This window comes from Lissotriton helveticus, chromosome 5_1, assembly GCF_964261635.1.
Source record: "Lissotriton helveticus chromosome 5_1, aLisHel1.1, whole genome shotgun sequence".
Classification (NCBI taxonomy): domain Eukaryota; kingdom Metazoa; phylum Chordata; class Amphibia; order Caudata; family Salamandridae; genus Lissotriton; species Lissotriton helveticus.
The window spans coordinates 543,395,334-543,413,608 of NC_136065.1; positions in this window are offsets into that span (position 1 = coordinate 543,395,334).

Below are 18,275 nucleotides of genomic sequence, written 5' to 3' on the forward strand. Positions count from 1 at the left end.
GGGGTGTGAGACAGGGGTGCATTTGTGCAGGGGGCAACCGGTGCCAATATTCCTATATGCAGAAGATGCCGCCATTATGTCGCCAACTAGGCTAGGCCTACAGAGGGCTGTCTTGAAATTTACCAACTACATGAAAGACAAGGGGTTAAAAGTCAACATCACGAAAACCTACATGATGACCTGTGGGCATGGCACCAAGAAATTACCCTGTCCAATATTCCTTGAGGGTAGGAGGATTGAGACAATTGATCAATTCTCCTACCTCGGAATACATTTTGACAGGAAAGGCACTTGGCACACTGCAGTGAGGGCAAGAAATCAAGCTTTCTCCCGGGCAGTAGGAGCCCTAAACAACTTTGCGGCCAAACTAGGGGGCAGACCCGTGACGGAACTGACCCCAATTTACAAGGCCAAATGCATCTCCACGGCCACATACGGATCAGGAATTTGGGGAATAGAAAATGCATCACCAATTCATCTAACTGAGAATCAGTCCCTCAGATATTTGCTGGGGGCCCCTAAATCAACACCAACCTACCTTACACATATTGAATTGGGCTTACCTTATATACTAGATGCCATTAAAATCTCGCCCATATTGCTATGGCACAAGGTGTGGGTTACTCCCGAGACATCCTTAAACCGCAGTTTAATTTCTGATTGCCTAACTCTCGATGGTGTCAGTAATATTAAATGGCTGGCCTCCGTTGAAGCCCTGATGACTGAGATCGGCCACCCAGAGTACTTCACAAGACCATCAAGTATGGAGGTGGTTGCAAGAAAGGTACTGAAAAAAATGGCACTGGACCACTTAGCCAACAAGAGATGGGTCTCGGAAAAACTTAAAAAGTCTGTCATGGCCTTCCAGCTAATTACTGTTAACAAAGGGCCCCAACTGTATCTTGTAAATGACTTAAACTGTTACTCTAGAATGCTATTAACTTGTTTAAGGTTTGGTACCTTCTTTCGCTTAATCACCTTCCCAGCCTGTAACAACTGGTCTAGGGAGATCCTTACCTGTCCTTGTGACAATACCTCCGCCCAATCTAATATTCATTGTATTCTTTTTTGCAAATTCTATACGGTACCTAGGGGGGCAATTTTAAAACCAATCTTGTGGGCATGGGGCCACCGTACTTGTAGTACCGCTTTTGTTAGGTTGCAACAGTTAGAAAATGATATCGTTGCACATGCTGTATCCAGTTTTTTAAAAATATTGATCAAGTTCAGGAACTCAATGTAAAACTATGCAATCCAATTGCATTTTAGATTCTCATGTTTTTATTGGCACTAACCGATTTTTAATGTTGTTGAATGTAACAATTTTGTACAATTTGTAATTAACGTGCTAGGCACCTTTTAAATGTATGCTTTTATGATCACAATCGTGAAGTTCGAATAAAGCCTTTGAATTTGATTTGATTTGATGAGTCAAGTGACACACTGACAGAGCTGCCTCAGCGTCATGCTGATGCATTGGATTCTGCTCAGTTTCTCTTCTGCACAGACTCAAGGTGTGTTTCCCCCGCTGCTTGTTGCAGGCCCGTGTCGAGTGAGGATGCCAGGATTTGCAGCTCCGGTGTCTGTCAGGAGCTGAGGATGAAGCAGACAAGTGGGTGCGCACCTTCAGATGCATGTTAACATCAACAGCCTCCCTGATAAGACTGTTCATCACTAAGATGACAAAGAGAACAGTGACAGAAAGAGACAGCCCGTTGAGTTATTGGAAGATAGTTCAGCAACTTAACAGGCAAGAAAAAGTGTGGATATCTTCTTTTGCGCCAAAATATTTTGTACTGTGTATGCACACCCTTGTTGGTGCATCCACACTGCTGCCAAGTGCCAACACAAGAAGTAGGGACTCAAAGAATGGCTATCGTTGGCTCTTTGTCTCTTTTCTTCCCCACCTGGTGCACTGCAGTACGATCAGCATGCGGATTCACCTCTTTATTTTCTAAACCAACCAGGGAGCTTAAAAGTCGGACTGGGCCTCTTGTTTCAAGTCACTGTAGAAAGTTAAAGACTTGAGGGGCCAGTCATCATGTGTAATTACAGCACAGAAGTATGCAGGCTACACCAAATTCACAGAAGCGTCAATTAAATGTGTGAAAATAATGCATTACATGATTACAGGGCTGAAAAATATAATCCATTCCATTCTTGCTGCACCTTTTTAAATTATTTCAAACACTTCAGCACAACTTGTATGATGCCAGTGTGGGCATATATTTCAGTGTCTGCAGACTTGATTTTCAGAAAACCTATTGCTTATTGTCAATACAAACATTTGCATGCCTTTGGTGTCAGGGTACACCGGGGTGCTTCATAATTTACCAATTGAATGCTAAAAAATGGGATACATATCAGTTTAAATTAAGACTAATAATATCATCTGTACTTGCAGAAATGTTATGACAAAGATAGATATACGTGGCTGACCTGACCAAGCGAGGGCTAGAATATCTGGAGAGATGTATTGTTGACATACTTAGTTTTCTTTCTATGTAGTTTGTAGCCTGACAACTGGCATCTAACATCTAGCCAAATTATGCTGCCTGTTCCATTAGAAATAGAGCATTGGCCATAACTCCATGTGCACCATGCTTCTAGGGCTGTGTATTTGTGTGTATACTCCTGTCATTTCCATAGTTATGCTTCTTGATGGCTTCCGCACACCCACAAGTGCTGCCGGAGTTGTGCACATCAGTGACAGGCCTACATACTCCTTGCATCTTCAGCATTCTAAGATTTGTACAACTAGGAACCATTTCCAGAGTTGAGCTCCACAGTTCCCTGGAGCCATTTCAATGCTAGGCTGCACATTTCTCCTTCCTTTGAGGCCCTTTCCACTGTTCTCCCTCTGAAGTGCTTCGTACATGGAACCATTTTAAAGACTGGATTATTAGATCAATTAGGTGGAAGATCTGTTTATGCTCCTGTACAGCTACTGGAGCAGCTCCAGGGCTGTGTGATTATGTAGACTCCAAACTCGCATCTAGAGCAGTTTGCAGAATTGTTGCTGCACAAAGTACATCTCGTTTAATTTTGTTTTTGCTTTTTAAATGTTTTTGAAGCAGTTTCTTCCTTCATTGCTCCCACCCCAAACACATCCTCTTACAGCGCTGTATGTACTCAGTGGGCCAGGAAAGTCTGTTGAAGCAGCAATTCCTACACAATTGCCTTTCATGGCCCATTTTTTTTGTTTTCATTGCTTCATTTTTTCAATCTTTTACATTTATAACTAAAGAATAATGTATGGATTGTAAATATGATATGACTTAATTTTGCCATCTGCGTTATCATGGCGGTGTAGCACTTGTGAAGGGCATCTTTTCAATGTCACTCTAAAAAGCATTTTATTTTGCACCGGTGCAAAAGGAATTTTAAAGAAAACCTCTAAACCTTCTTCCTCCATGATCAATCTCCAAACAAGGGTTCACTGTTTGGCGCTCTTATCAATAATCCTTCCTCTTACCGTTACACTAAGGGTATGTATGGCAGGAGCAGTCCTGCTACTCTTTCAGAGGGAGTCAGATCTGCAAATCAAGTGTGTTGACATCCAAGATTGGGTCTGATAGTGAGTCATTCTAGTATTGGATTGAGAGAACCAGTGGTCTTATTTTTCTCCAAGAGATTCCACCAGAACATTGCATTAGAAAAACTAGCCTCCACCTGGATCTGTGTCCAGTAAATAGAAGCTCCTGTGACCTCTCAAGGTTGGCCTACTTGTGTAGTTAATTTTAGTAACAATGTGCCACGTGGAATTGGTGTGACGTACGTTTACCCCATGACCTTCTGGTAGGAATCTCTCACTTGGTGGTCTTCACTTCATGGTGCCTCAGGATGGTCCTCATAGAAAACTTTTTGGGAAATATTCTGCAGTCTGTGGTGCCCAAGTTAGAGACGCTTGCTCCATTGAGTCACCAGGTGATCCCTTCACTCCTGTGTTCTCAAAGGTGAAACCCCTCCTAGAATCAGTGTTGAGGTGGATAATGCAATCTATGGTGCCTAAGTGTGTTTTGGTGGTTGAACACCCTGTTAATGGGACCTTCTAGAAGATGTATTTGGTTGTACACTACCTTCCGTTGTATGTGAGAGTTTTCTTTAAAAATAACAGCAGGCTTGATTCCTTTTCCTGCCTTCCCTTTTAGAATATGTGGTACTGTAGAGGGTACACTTCATTTCACGATGCTCCAATGTGAACTGCTCCCTCAATGGTTCTCCAGGGTGGCCTCAGAGAATAGGTATTTTGAGAGACGTTACACTCTGAAGCATACTCTTAGGCCAGGTTTTGGGACAGACACTGAGCTCTCAGCTAGGTTAGTGGAACTCCTGGAGTAGGTGTTTAGGTAGAAATTGCTGTCAGTAATGTTCCCGAATGAGTGCCTAGCTGTGTGGTTCCCAAGGGTGGGATGACACCGTGCTCTATGGAGTCTCTGCAAGTATTTGCAGAACGGGTGGCTTGACAAACACTATTTCAAGAGGGTTCCAAAATGGCTAATGGGATGTCAATCCTATCAGGAGCATCTTACGGGTGTCAGCACAGAAACTGCTGTCCTTGTGATATCATGACGCCTTTCTAAAATGGGCGATAGTGTGGAGCAGGCAATTCTTGCAGTCGCAGAGCAGGCTTACTAAAATAGGTGTCTGGGTGAACAGGGTGTCTACAGGGAACATGTCCCAATAAATACCATCTTCCTTGGTGCAACATGAGTTGACTTTAACAGGTAAAGGTATTGGACACACCACAGCATCACTCATTGTAGGCCCCCTTTTTGCAGAGGCAGCAACGCTCTTTGTTGGCCCCCTTTTTGCAGAGACAGTTTACAATTACTCTATGAAGTTTCTTGCTTTCTCAAATTTGCTTGAACATGCCCATTTGCCCACTTCTTTTTCAAATGTTTACCAGGAGGAGAAACCCCCAGGACTCACCTTACAGCAGTGTGGCTTGTTAGCTTGCCAGAGGGCACTCATCCCAAACTTTTATGCATTACCACTTTCAAATGTCACCAGCAGCCACTGTTGAATAAGTCGGTGTATGGGGAACCCAGGGGGAGCCTATGCCAGCCTTCACTCCCCGGGGTATTTAGGAATGAGGAATTGGCCACTGAGCCCGTGTCAGGGAAGGTCAGTTGTAGGCTAGCATGTACTAGGTGTCGGGTCCAGGGCAAGCCTCTCTAGCTGACTCCTGATCCATTGGACAGTATAGAGCAGCTGGATGCAGGGGATTTCTGTGGGATAAATAATGTGTTCTTTTATCAGTAATGGAGCTTAGTGCAACACTCCGGGATGCTTTGTCCACTTTATGTATGGCTGGTCGAGACAGTTGTGCCAAGGGTATTGGAGCAGGCTTGGGTGGGCATGGATTATCTGCGTAGACAGGTGGTTGAGGGTGTGGCACTGCTGTCGCCACACTGTGTGGTTGGCAGCGCTGCAAGACCCCACAACTCTAGGGGGCCCTCTCAGCACAGTACCCCAGCGTGAGCCTCCTGAGTCAGTCCAGAAGGGGCCCCCCATGTACTTTGCAGGGGGGCCCCCTCAAGTTTCGTTACGCTACTGGAGTGGAGGAGCAGGGGCGCTAAGAGGTGAAAGACAAAAGCCTCATTAACATACAAACGGTCTTTTAAAGACCTGTGAAGTGCTGGTGCTGCTGTGTGTGTGTGTGCCCTGAAGCTGTCTCAGCCCGGGCACAGACAGGCAGGGAGAGATGAAGAGGGTGAAGGAGGGAGGTAGAGGGGGGAAGACAGAGGGAGTGAGAGAAAGGGAGGGAGAGCGAGGGAGGGAGGGAAAAGGAGGGAGAGGGAGGGAGAGCGAGGGAGGGAGGAAAAGTGAGACAGACAGAGGGAAAGGGAGACAGACAGAGGGAGAGCGAGGGAGGGAAAGGGATGCAGAGAGAGGGAGAGGGAGGGAGGGAAAAGGAGGCAGTTAGAGGGAGAGCGAGGGAGGGAGGGAGGGAAAGGGAGGCAGAGAGAGGGAGAGCGAGGGAGGGAGGAAAAGGGAGGCAGACAGAGGGAGAGCGAGGGAGGGAGGGAAAGGGAGGCAGAGAGAGGCAGAGCGAGGGAGGGAGGGAAAGGGAGTCAGACAGAGGGAGAGTGAGGGAGGGAGGGAAAAGGAGGGAGAGGGAGGGAGGGAGGGAAAGGGAGGCAGTGAGAGGGAGAGCGAGGGATAGAGGGAAAGGGACGCAGACAGAGGGAGAGCGAGGGAGGGAGGGTCAGGGAGGCAGACAGAGGGAGAGCGAGGGAGAGAGAGAAAGGGAGGCAGACAGAGGGAGAGCGAGGGAGGAAGGGAAAGGGAGGCAGACAGAGGGAGAGCGAGGGAAGGAAGGAAAGGAGAGAGGAGAAGGGAGGCAGACAGAGGGAGAGCGAGGGAGGGAGGGAAAAGGAGGGAGAGGGAGGGAGAGCGAGGGAAGGAGGGAAAGGGAGGCAGAGAGAGGGTGAGAGAGGGAAAGGGAGACAGAGAGAGGGAGAGCGAGGGAGGGAGGGAAAGAGAGGGAGAGTGAGGGAGGGAGGGAGGGAAAGGGAGGCAGACAGAGGGAGAGCGAGGGAGGGAGGGAAAAGGAGGGAGAGCGAGGGAGGGAGGGAAAGGGAGGCAGAAAGAGGGAGAGCTAAGGAAGGGAGGGAAAGGGAGACAGACAGGGAGAGCGAGGGAGGGAGGGAAAGGGACGCAGAGAGGGAGACAGAGAGAGAGATTCAGAGAAAGGGAGAGGGAGGGAGACGGAGGGAGACAGACAGAGGGAGAGAGACAGACAGAGGGAGGGAGTCAGAGGGAGGGAGACAGAGGCAGGGAGGGAGACAGACAGATGGAGACAGAGAGAGTGCGACAGACAGAGGGAGGGAGACAGAGGGAGGCAGAGGGAGACAGAGAGAGGGTGACAGCCAGAGGGAGGAGGGAGGCAGAGGGAGGAGTGATACAGAGGAAGGGAGACAAAAAGATGGAGACAATGAGATGGAGACAGACAGATGGAGACAAAGAGATGGAGAGGGAGGGAGACAGAGAAAGGTAGAGGGAGGGAGACAGAGAAAGGGAGAGGGAGGGAGACAAGGAGCAGGAGGGAGACAGAGAATGGGAGAGGGAGGGAGACAGAGGGTGACAGACAGAGGTAGGGAGGAGGGAGGAAGGAGGGTGACAGACAGAGGTAGGGAGGAGGGTGACAGACAGAGGGAGGGAGGAGGGAAGGAGGAGGGTGACAGACAGAGGGAAGGAGGAGGGAGGGATTAGGGTGAGAGACAGAGGGAGGGAGGAGAGTGACAGACAGGGGGAGGGAGGAGGGTGACAGACAGAGGGAGGGAGTAGGGTGACAGACAGAGGGAGGGAGGAGGGTGACAGACAGAGGGAGGAGGAGGGAGGGGGAGGGTGACAGACAGAGGGAGGGAGGAGAGTGACAGACAGAGGGAGGGAGGAGGGTGACAGACAGAGGGAGGGAGTAGGGTGACAGACAGAGGGAGGGAGGAGGGTGACAGACAGAGGGAGGAGGAGGGAGGGGGAGGGTGACAGACAGAGGGAGGGCGACAGAGTGAGGAGGGCGACAGAGTGGGAGAGGGAAGGAGAGAGAGGGAGACAGAGAGGGGGAGGGAAGGAGAGAGAGGGAGACAGAGAGGGAAGGAGAGAGAGGAAGACAGAAAGGGAGAGGGAAGGAGAGAGAGGGAGACAGAGAGGGAGAGTGAGGGAGACAGAGAGGGAGAGGGAAGGAGAGAGAGGGAGAGAGGGAGCGAGACAGTCAGAGTGAGTGAGACAGAGGGAGTCAGGGGGAGGGAGAGGGAGAGAGAGGGAGTGAGAGGGAGTGAGAGGGAGTGAGACAGTCTGAGTGAGACAGAGGGAGAAATAGGGAGAGAGGGAGAGAGAGGTTGAGAGAGGGAGAGAGAGGGAGATAGAGGTATAGAGAGAGATGTGTGTATGCCGGGTCTGGTAGCTCAGTGGACGAAGGCGTCCGCTGCAGGGACCTGTGTTCAACCTCATGGTCAAATTTTTTTTTTTGCTCTAGCCCCGCCCCCTCCTCCACTGACCCCACCCCCACCGGTGCAGCCCTCGGACACAAACCACACTGTAAATTTGGCCCCGAGAGAAGGTTTGTGAGTACCCATGCTCTATATTAACTACAAAGTCTAAAGTAGAGTTAGTATGGAAATCAGAACTACATTAATAATTTTCAGCTCATACTTGGAAATCGATATGGGCCAAGATTCATAACTCGTCTTGCTCAGCAAACCTAACTGAAACATATTTTTTTTATAATGGACGATATATCACTCCCACAAGCTTACATAAATTTAAACTCTCCCCAACTACTAATTGTTGGCCCTGTGCTCATGATAAGAGTGATCATTTACACATGTTTTTTTTATTGTCCTCTTGTTAAAAGGTTTTGGTTACAAGTATGGTATAAACTGAACGTCATTTTATCCTTATGTTTCCGTTTTGATGTTAGACACATCTTTTTGGGTGGCACCTCCTCCCTTTGGATTTCTCAGCGTATGGCTGGGAAATTTGTTGACTTGATGTTTGCTTTATTATTTCAAATAATCACATCTAATTAGGAGGATACAACTAACATTTCCTATATGGCATGGTGGAATCTGTTGTGTCATCATCATTGTTGTGTCAAGCCCATCGCTGTGTCAAGCCCATGCTACTTCTCTTCCTTCGAGAATTTAAAAAAGATTTACTATGGTCACCTCTTCATTTCTATCTAGATGCACAACTCACTCCGGGTCTAACGTTTATAACTACAAACCTCCTTAAAATTAGAATGGTTTATTTATTATCCATTTATAGTGCCACATAGTTGTTAGCTATTTGCTTGTTTAACATTACAGTATATCATATCTCACCTCTCTTTTCCCTCTTCTTCCCCTATCTCTACCTTGTCTCTTTCTTCCCTTTTCTTTCTTTACTGTTCATTTCTTTTCACCCTTATAAAATAATTAAAATGCACTATTTTTATCATTACAGTTATGCATTTCAATTCAAGTTTCTTGAGTTAATAAATTATATTATAAAATATATTTAATTAGTGTAATTCTTATAAGTTTTTTATCTTCCTTCCATTATCAGACTGTTATATTATTCATATTGCATGTTCATTTATTCGCTTTGATTGTCCTTCAGATGTCTACTTTTATCTGATGTAATTTCCTTCTATTCCTGAATTTTTCTTCAAAAAAAACATTTTTTAAACTAAAAAAAACACACAGTAACTCATCAAGAGAAAAAAAGACAAAGTATTAAGAATATGACTTTAAAAAGGTTTCAAACAACTTGGCCCACAGAAAGCTATGGATGTGTGATTTCTCTCAAAGTACCTGCAATTACGACAGAATTCTCAAGGTCAAACATCCGCAGAGATGGGAAGCATTGAAAAACCAAGACATGAGTCGGTCCCTGAGACCATGGGGAGGTGATGCGACAGTTCTGCTGCACGCAGGAAAAATGATGCGTCAAATCCAGTCTGTAAGGGCTTGTGATGTGTCGATTCTGAGACTGTTGTAGTCCGAGGGTGACACATCAGGAAAACTTGCCACACAGGTACAATGTGTGGAAATCCAGATGCGTCGGTAATTGGTGCGGAGAAGTCAAGCAGCACTGTGTTGGGTTCTTCAGCCATGATCCCTCGATGAGTAGGTTCTTGCAGCAGCATCAGGCGCTGTGTCAGGTTTGGCAGTGGCGCGACGATGTGTGGAGATTCTTCTCGCACAGCGGTGTTGCACCAGAAAAACAGCCGCAAGAAAAGCGGCACGTCGATTTTCATGCAGTTGCATTGCTTTTCCAGCTCTCAACAGCAGGAACAACCTCCACAGGCCAAACACAGTCACCGGCACCCCTTGGCAGGTCAAAACTCCCAGCAAGGAAGTACAGGGGAGCTGGGAGTGAAGTCTTTGTGTCCCTGAGACTTCAGAACAGGGGCAAAGCTCTACTCAAGCACTTGGAGATCTTCCTCAAGCAGGTGGGACACAGCACACAGCAAAGTCCTTGTCCTTTCCTTGGCAGAAACAGCTATTGCAGACCAAACCCAGATAGCACACAGCAAAGGGGAAATACTCCTCCTCCAGTGACTCCAGCTCTTCTCCTTGGCAAAGGTTTCTCTTGATTCCCGAAGTAGACTAAAGTTCAGGGGTTTTCGGTCTAATAATTATACCCCAAAATGTCTTTGTTCTCTTTGTGCAAGGGTCTCTGAGCCCTGTCCAAACAAGTTCTGTCCTCACTGGTGCAGTATGACCACAGGGGGTGGAGACAGCATTGTGCAAGTAAGACAGGCCCTATTCAGGGGCAAGAAAATCTCCTCCCATTGCTCTATATGCAGCCAAGCCCTATTCAGCTCAGCTCTGAGTCATCCAGGAAGGGCCAGGCAAACCTCAACCCCCCAGTGGCTGTCTACAGTGAATGCACATCCCTAGCCAATGTTACACCAAAGCCAGACGGGCAATGCACAAACAGGCAGAGGCACACAGAATGGTCAAAAACAGAAAATGCCTACTTTTTAAAAGTGCAAAGTAAATAATTGATGGTCAGAATGCTGGACAAAGTAAATATTCACCCCCAGCCACAAGGACCTGGGATTAATCCATCATTCTTTTGCTCACCACACCACCTAAGTTTGGATCCGGCCATATGCAAACCAGTCTTGACCCTGTCGTTATGGGAACAGTCCAGCCTGAACTGCCAAGCTAGGTGCTCCTTGGACCAGAAACAAGCATCCTGGGACCGGTTTCAGGGCATCACCCTTCCTCAGCCAGGCTTGCTTAAAAAAAGAAACAATTGATGGACATGTAAACATTCACACCCAGTCACAAGGGTCTGGGTTTAATCCATCATTCTTTTGCACACCACACCATCCCAGTTTACACCCAGCCATATGCAAATCAGTCTTGACCATGTTCCTTATGGGAAAAGTCCAGCCTGAACTCCCAAGCCAGGTACACCCTGGACCGGAAAGAAGCATCCTGGGACCGGTTTCAGGGCATCACCCTTCATCAGCCAGGCTAGCTTGAATCCAGTGGTGTAGTGAGCATGGGACCCACGTCACGGCAAACCCTTCCCACTTAGGGCGACATATGCAAAAGAAACAATTGATGGACGGAATGCTGGACAATGCAAACATTCAGCCCCAGTCACAAGGATTTGAGTTGAATCCATCATTCTTTTGCTCACCACACCAACCCAGTTTGGACCCAGCCATATGCAAACCAATCTTGACCCTGTCCTTATGGGAACAGTCCAGCCTGAACTGGCAAGCTAGGTCCTCCTTGGACCGGAGAAAGCATCCTGGGACCGGTTTCGGGGCATCACCCTTCATCAGCCAGGCTTGCTTAAAAAAAGAAACAATTGATGGACGGAATGCTGGACAATGCAAACATTCAGCCCCAGTCACAAGGATCTGGGTTTAAGCCATCATTGCTTTGCTCACTACACCACCCCAGTTTGGACCCAGCCATATGCAAATCAGCCTGACCCTTTTCCCTATGGGAACAGTCCATCCTGAATTGCCAAGCCAGGTCCTCATTGGACCAGAAACAAGCATCCTGGGACCGGTTTCAGGGCATCACCCTTCATCAGCCAGGCCAGCTTGAATCCAATGGTGTAGTGAGCATGGGATCCACGTCTGGGCATACCCTTCCCACTTAGGGCGACATATGCAAAAGAAACAATTTATGGACAGAATGCTGGACAATGCAAACATTCACCCCCAGACACAAGGATCTGGGTTTAATCCATCATTCTTTTCCTCACAACACCACCCCAGTTTGGACCCAGCCATAAGCAAATCAGTTGTGGCCCTGTTCCTTTATGGAAACAGTCCAACCCGAACTGCCAAGCCAGGTCTTCCATGGACTGGAAACACGCATCCTGGGACCAGTTTCAGGGCATCACCCTTCATCAGCCAGGCTGGACTGTACCAATTGGGCGCAGGGACAAGACTGATTTGCATATGGCTTAGTCCAAACTGGAATGGCATGGTGTGTAAAAAAATTATGAATTTAGGCCCAGATCTCTGGACTGGGGTGAATGTATGACCTTGCACTGCATTCTGTCCATCAATTGTTCTTTATACTTTCTAATAGAGGCATTTTCAAACACCCCATTTAAGAACTATCTTTACTAATAGATGTGTTAATAAATTCTGAGTTCATAGAGCCTAAACTTTATTTCTTTATCTTGTTCCAATGAGAAGTTATTTTACTAAGCATTTCTGATTCTATTCTATAGGGCAAGATAGCCTTTCAATAGTGAAACACGAATTTGGCAGTATTTCACTATCAGGACATGACACACACACCAGTACATGTCCTACCTTTCACATACACTCAGCCAGGCTTGCTTAAAAAAAGAAACAATTGATGGACGGAATGCTGGATAATGTAAACATTCACACCCAGTCACAAGGGTCTGGGTTTACTCCATCATTCTTTTGCACACCACACCATCCCAGTTTGCACCCAGCCATATGCAAATCAGTCTTGACCATGTTCCTTATGGGAAAAATCCAGCCTGAACTCCCAAGCCAGGTACACCCTGGACCGGAAAGAAGCATCCTGGGACCGGTTTCAGGGCATCACCCTTCATCAGCCAGGCTAGCTTGAATCCAGTGGTGTAGTGAGCATGGGACCCACGTCACGGCAAACCCTTCCCACTTAGGGCGACATATGCAAAAGAAACAATTGATGGACAGAATGCTGGACAATGCAAACATTCAGCCCCAGTCACAAGGATTTGAGTTTTATCCATCATTCTTTTGCTCACCACATCAACCCAGTTTGGACCCAGCCATATGCAAACCAATCTTGACCCTGTCCTTATGGGAACAGTCCAGCCTGAACTGGCAAGCTAGGTCCTCCTTGGACCGGAAAAAAGCATCCTGGGACCGGTTTCGGGGCATCACCCTTCATCAGCCAGGCTTGCTTAAAAAAAGAAACAAATGATGGACGGAATGCTGGACAATGCAAACATTCAGCCCCAGTCACAAGGATCTGGGTTTAATCCATCATTGTTTTGCTCACCACACCAACCCAGTTTGGACCCAGCCATATGCAAACCAATCTTGACCCTGTCCTTATGGGAACAGTCCAGCCCGAACTGGCAAGCTATGTCCTCCTTGGACCGGAAAAAAGCATCCTGGGACCGGTTTCGGGGCATCACCCTTAATCAGCCAGGCTTGCTTAAAAAAAGAAACAATTGATGGACGGAATGCTGGACAATGCAAACATTCAGCCCCAGTCACAAGGATCTGGGTTTAATCCATCATTGTTTTGCTCACTACACCACCCCAGTTTGGACCCAGCCATATGCAAATCAGCCCTGACCCTTTTCCCTATGGGAACAGTCCATCCTGAATTGCCAAGCCAGGTCCTCATTGGACCAGAAACAAGCATCCTGGGACCGGTTTCAGGGCATCACCCTTCATCAGCCAGGCCAGCTTGAATCCAATGGTGTAGTGAGCATGGGATCCACGTCTGGGCATACCCTTCCCACTTAGGACGACATATGCAAAAGAAACAATTTATGGACAGAATTCTGTACAATGCAAACATTCACCCCCAGACACAAGGATCTGGGTTTATTCCATCATTCTTTTCCTCACAACACCACCCCAGTTTGGACCCAGCCATAAGCAAATCAGTTGTGGCCCTGTTCCTTTATGGAAACAGTCCAGCCCGAACTGCCAAGCCAGGTCTTCCATGGACTGGAAACAAGCATCCTGGGACCAGTTTCAGGGCATCACCCTTCATCAGCCAGGCTGGACTGTACCAATTGGGCGCAGGGACAAGACTGATTTGCATATGGCTTAGTCCAACCTGGAATGGCATGGTGTGTAAAAAAATTATGAATTTAGGCCCAGATCTCTGGACTGGGGTGAATGTATGACCTTGCTCTGCATTCTGTCCATCAATTGTTCTTTATACTTTCTAATAGAGGCATTTCAAACACCCCATTTAAGAACTATCTTTACTAATAGATGTGTTAATAAATTCTGAGTTCATAGAGCCTAAACTTTATTTCTTCATCTTGTCCCAATGAGAAGTAATACTTGTAAGATTTTACTAAGCATTTCTGATTCTATTCTATAGGGCAAGATAGCCTTTCAATAGTGAAACACGAATTTGGCAGTATTTCACTATCAGGACATGACACACACACCAGTACATGTCCTACCTTTCACATACACTGCACCCTGCCCGTAGGTGTACCTTGGGCCTGCCATAGGGGTGCCTTACATGTAAGAAAAGGGGTAGTTAGATCCTGGCAAGTGGGTGCACCTGTCAAGTCGACATGGCAGTTCAAAACTGCACGCAGACACTGCAGTGGCAGGTCTGAGATATCTTTTCAGTGCTACTCATGTGGGTGGCACAATTAGTGCTGCAGGCCCACTAGTAGTATTTGATTTACAGGCCCTTGAACACTTCAGTGCAATGTACTAGGGACTTACCAGTAAATCAAATATGCAAATCAGGGAAAACCGATTGTAACAACAATTTATACAGAGTCGGTGCGGGAGCACACTGCTTCACCTCCCAGCAGAGTCGCCCCAGAGCATCATGGTAGATGCAGTTCAAATCGACAAGCGAGTACACTTGGAAAGTCTTGAGTGTTTCACCAGGTGGGTGCAGATTAGTGCTGGCCATCTCTGGACACGTGTTTCTGAATTATTATTCGTCATCAGCAGAGATTAGGCAAAATTAATCGGGGTTGCTGAGCAGGCTGCCGTATCCTTGGAACGTAGTATCTCTCCAGGCGCGCAGGTGCCTCTCCACGAGCTCGTCAGCCCACAGCGGCTCGAGGGAGCCTTTAAGTAAAGAGTCGGTGCGGGAGCACACTGCTTCACCTCCCAGCAGAGTCGCCCCTGAGCATCATGGTAGACTCGCTTGTCGGACTGCATCTACCATGATGCTTAGGGGCGACCCTGCTGGGAGGTGAAGCAGTGTGCTCCCACACCAATTTTCTACTTAAAGGCTCCCTCGAGCCGCTGTGGGCTGACGAGCTCGTGGAGAGGCACCTGCGCGCCTGGAGAGATACTACGTTCCAAGGATACGGCAGCCTGCTCAGCAACTCCAAATAATGCCTAATCTCTGCTGATGACAGATAATAATCTAGAAACACGTGTCCAGAGATGGCCAGCACTAATCTGCACCCACCTGGTGAAACACTCTAAAGACTTTACAAGTGTACTCGCTTGTCGGACTGCATCTACCATGATGCTTAGGGGCGACCCTGCTGGGAGGTGAAGCAGTTTGCTCCCACACCAATTTTCTACTTAAAGGCTCCCTCGAGCCGCTGTGGGCTGACGAGCTCGTGGAGAGGCACCTGCGCGCCTGGAGAGATACTACGTTCCAAGGATACGGCAGCCTGCTCAGCAACTCCAAATAATGCCTAATCTCTGCTGATGACAGATAATAATCTAGAAACACGTGTCCAGAGATGGCCAGCACTAATCTGCACCCACCTGGTGAAACACTCTAAAGACTTTACAAGTGTACTCGCTTGTCGGACTGCATCTACCATGATGCTTAGGGGCGACCCTGCTGGGAGGTGAAGCAGTGTGCTCCCACACCAATTTTCTAACAATTTATACAGGGAGCACTTGTACTTTGACATTGATCAGCAGTGGCAAAGTGCCCAAAGCACAAAAAAATAATTCCAGCACAGCATCAAAAATACAGGAGGTAGAGGCAAAAAGTCAAGGGAAGCCATGCCAAACATGCCAAGTGTAACACTTGTCCCCTCCAGCTAAAAGATGGGAAGAACTGCCCACTGTTGGACTTGGCCCTTTTTGCAGGGTCATCCCTGACATTTTTGCCTTCCTCCTATATTTTTTCTGACCTGTTGTTGGCTATTTTATGACTCTGGGCACTTTACCAATGCTGATCAGTGCTAAAGTGCATATGCTCACACTATTATAAATTAATGTATGCATTCATGATTCCATGATTGGCTGGTTTGGTTTAACTGTCAGACCCTAGTACAGTGCAGCAGGAGTGCCCAGGGCTTGTAAACCAAATGCTGCTAGAGTGCCTGCAGCAATGGTTGTGCCACCCACAGAAGCAGTCTGTAAAAGTAGGTCTAAGGTTTGCCATTGCAGAGCCTGTGTGCAGTCTGGTACTGCCATGCTGACTGGGCAAGTGCACCCACTTGCCAGTCCCTAAACCTTCCATTTTCTTCATATCAGACACCGCTATGGTAGGCCCAATGGCAGGGTGCATTGTAAGTATAAGGTAGGACATGCCCTGGGTGTGTGGCATGTCCTATTAGTGAATTACAGCCATTTTCGTTGTTCACTATTGCAAGGCTACCTGTTCTCCATAGGCCAGAATAGGCAGTTAGATTATTACATCTTATAATTCTAACTAACTCAGGGAACATTGTAGAAATTCGAGTTTAGTATGTCTGAACTCAGAATGATAAAATATATATTTTAGTGAAGTTGGTTTTAACATTCTGTGTTTGAAAATACTAACCCTGGGCGTAGTATGCGTAGTGGGGCTATGCGTAGCTACGTGAAGTGGGCATGATGCTACGCCCGCTCACGCGCTTCGCGTAGCCCCACTACGTGCCTCCCGCCTCCCTCCCTCCCTCCCGCCGACTTCTCCCATCGAAATGCGCATGCGCGGCCGCCCGCGTATGCGCATTTCTCGCATGAAATGCGCATGCGCGGGCGGCCGCGCATGCGCATTTCGATGGGAGAAGTCGGCGCAAAATAGAAGAGGGAGTCCCGGGACGCCGCAGACAAGGTAAGTGCTTTTATGAACTTTTTTTGTACTCGTTACTTAAAATTATGTATGTAGAAGAGGGCGGGAGGGAGGTGGGTGGTGGGCAACTTCGCTCCATCCACGGAGCGTGCGTAGTGTTGCCTACTATGCCTATTTTGCAAAATGCAAAGTAGGCAACACTACGTACACTCCGTGGGCGGAGCGTAGTCTTGCGCCCAGGGTTAGGAAATACCACTTTTAGAAAGTAGGTATTTTCTTGTCTAATTATCCAAGCTTGCCTCTGCTAGGTTGTGTATTCCATGTCTAGCGTTTGAGTGATAAGGTCCGGGGATTCCAGGAGACAGGGTGAGTCCTCCCAGCGGTGAATAGAAAGATCTGTATCTAGATGGGAGGGAGGAGTTGCACCTGGGACCTGAATAGTGCTGTGCCGGCCCCCCACAGTGCTGGCTCCACCCCCTGTGGTGCGTCTTATGTCTCTGCCCTGCACTGTGAAAGGAGAGAAGGAATCATGTAAACAGAGTGCTCCAGAACTGGTTTGGACTAGGCAAAGGCCCCTCTGCCCTCAGAGGTCAAAGGATTTTGGGGTATACATATTGGGACCCTGATCCCAAGAAATTAGATCAATTTTGGACAACAAGGAGAAACCTTTGCTGAGGAGAGGAACCAGAAGAAACTGAGGAGATGCTACCCCTAAGCTGAAGAGCTGCTTGGGGGATTTGCCAACTTGTAAGGATCTCCAAGATCTTGGAACAGAGCTTGCCTCCTGCTGAAGTCTCAGGGACAACAGACTTCAACCCCCAGCTCCCCAGAGTTCCTTGGGAAGTGCATGCTGCTGTTTTGGGCCTTCTGAGGGTCTGCGTGTCGCAAGGAGCTGGAAGCACGACTTAAGGGGAAGGTGTCGTTGCTGCTGCCATCGCATCTTGGATGTCACCGCTGTAGCTGTCGTATTGTACCACATCTAGAGAAGCGTCTCGCAATGAAGAGGAAGCGTGTCACTGCTGCTGCCGTCACATCTTGGATGTCCTCGCTGTAGCTGTCGTATAGCACCGCATCGAGAGAACCGTCTCGCAATGAAGGAGAAGTGTGTCGCTGTCGCTGCTGCTGCCGTCGCATTGTGATTGTCACCGCTGTAGTTCTTGTTTTGCACCGCATCAAGAAAAGCACCTTGCATCCATGGAGAAGCGTGCCGCCGTCGGAGCTGCTGTCGTCGCATCACGGAACAAGGGTGTCACCGCTGCAGTTGTAGCATTGCGCGGAAGCATCTTGCAACATCGGAGAAGAGTGTCGCCGCCGAAGCTGCTGTCGTCGCATTGCGGAACAAGGGTGTTGCCGCTGCAGCTGACACATCGAATCCAGACTTCCCACATCATCGGAGAAGCGTGCTGCATCTGGAAGAACTTTATGTCTTTATTTCTTTGCACTGGAACTTTGCCGCATTTCCATCCTTGCAACACTTTCGTTGTGGTAGCCTAACACATCGTAAGGTACATTGTCGCATTTTAAGAACTAAAGAGAACTAAGCTACAACTACCATTTTAAATATTGTATTGTGGATTTTTGTTGTTTGTGGTCTTGCGT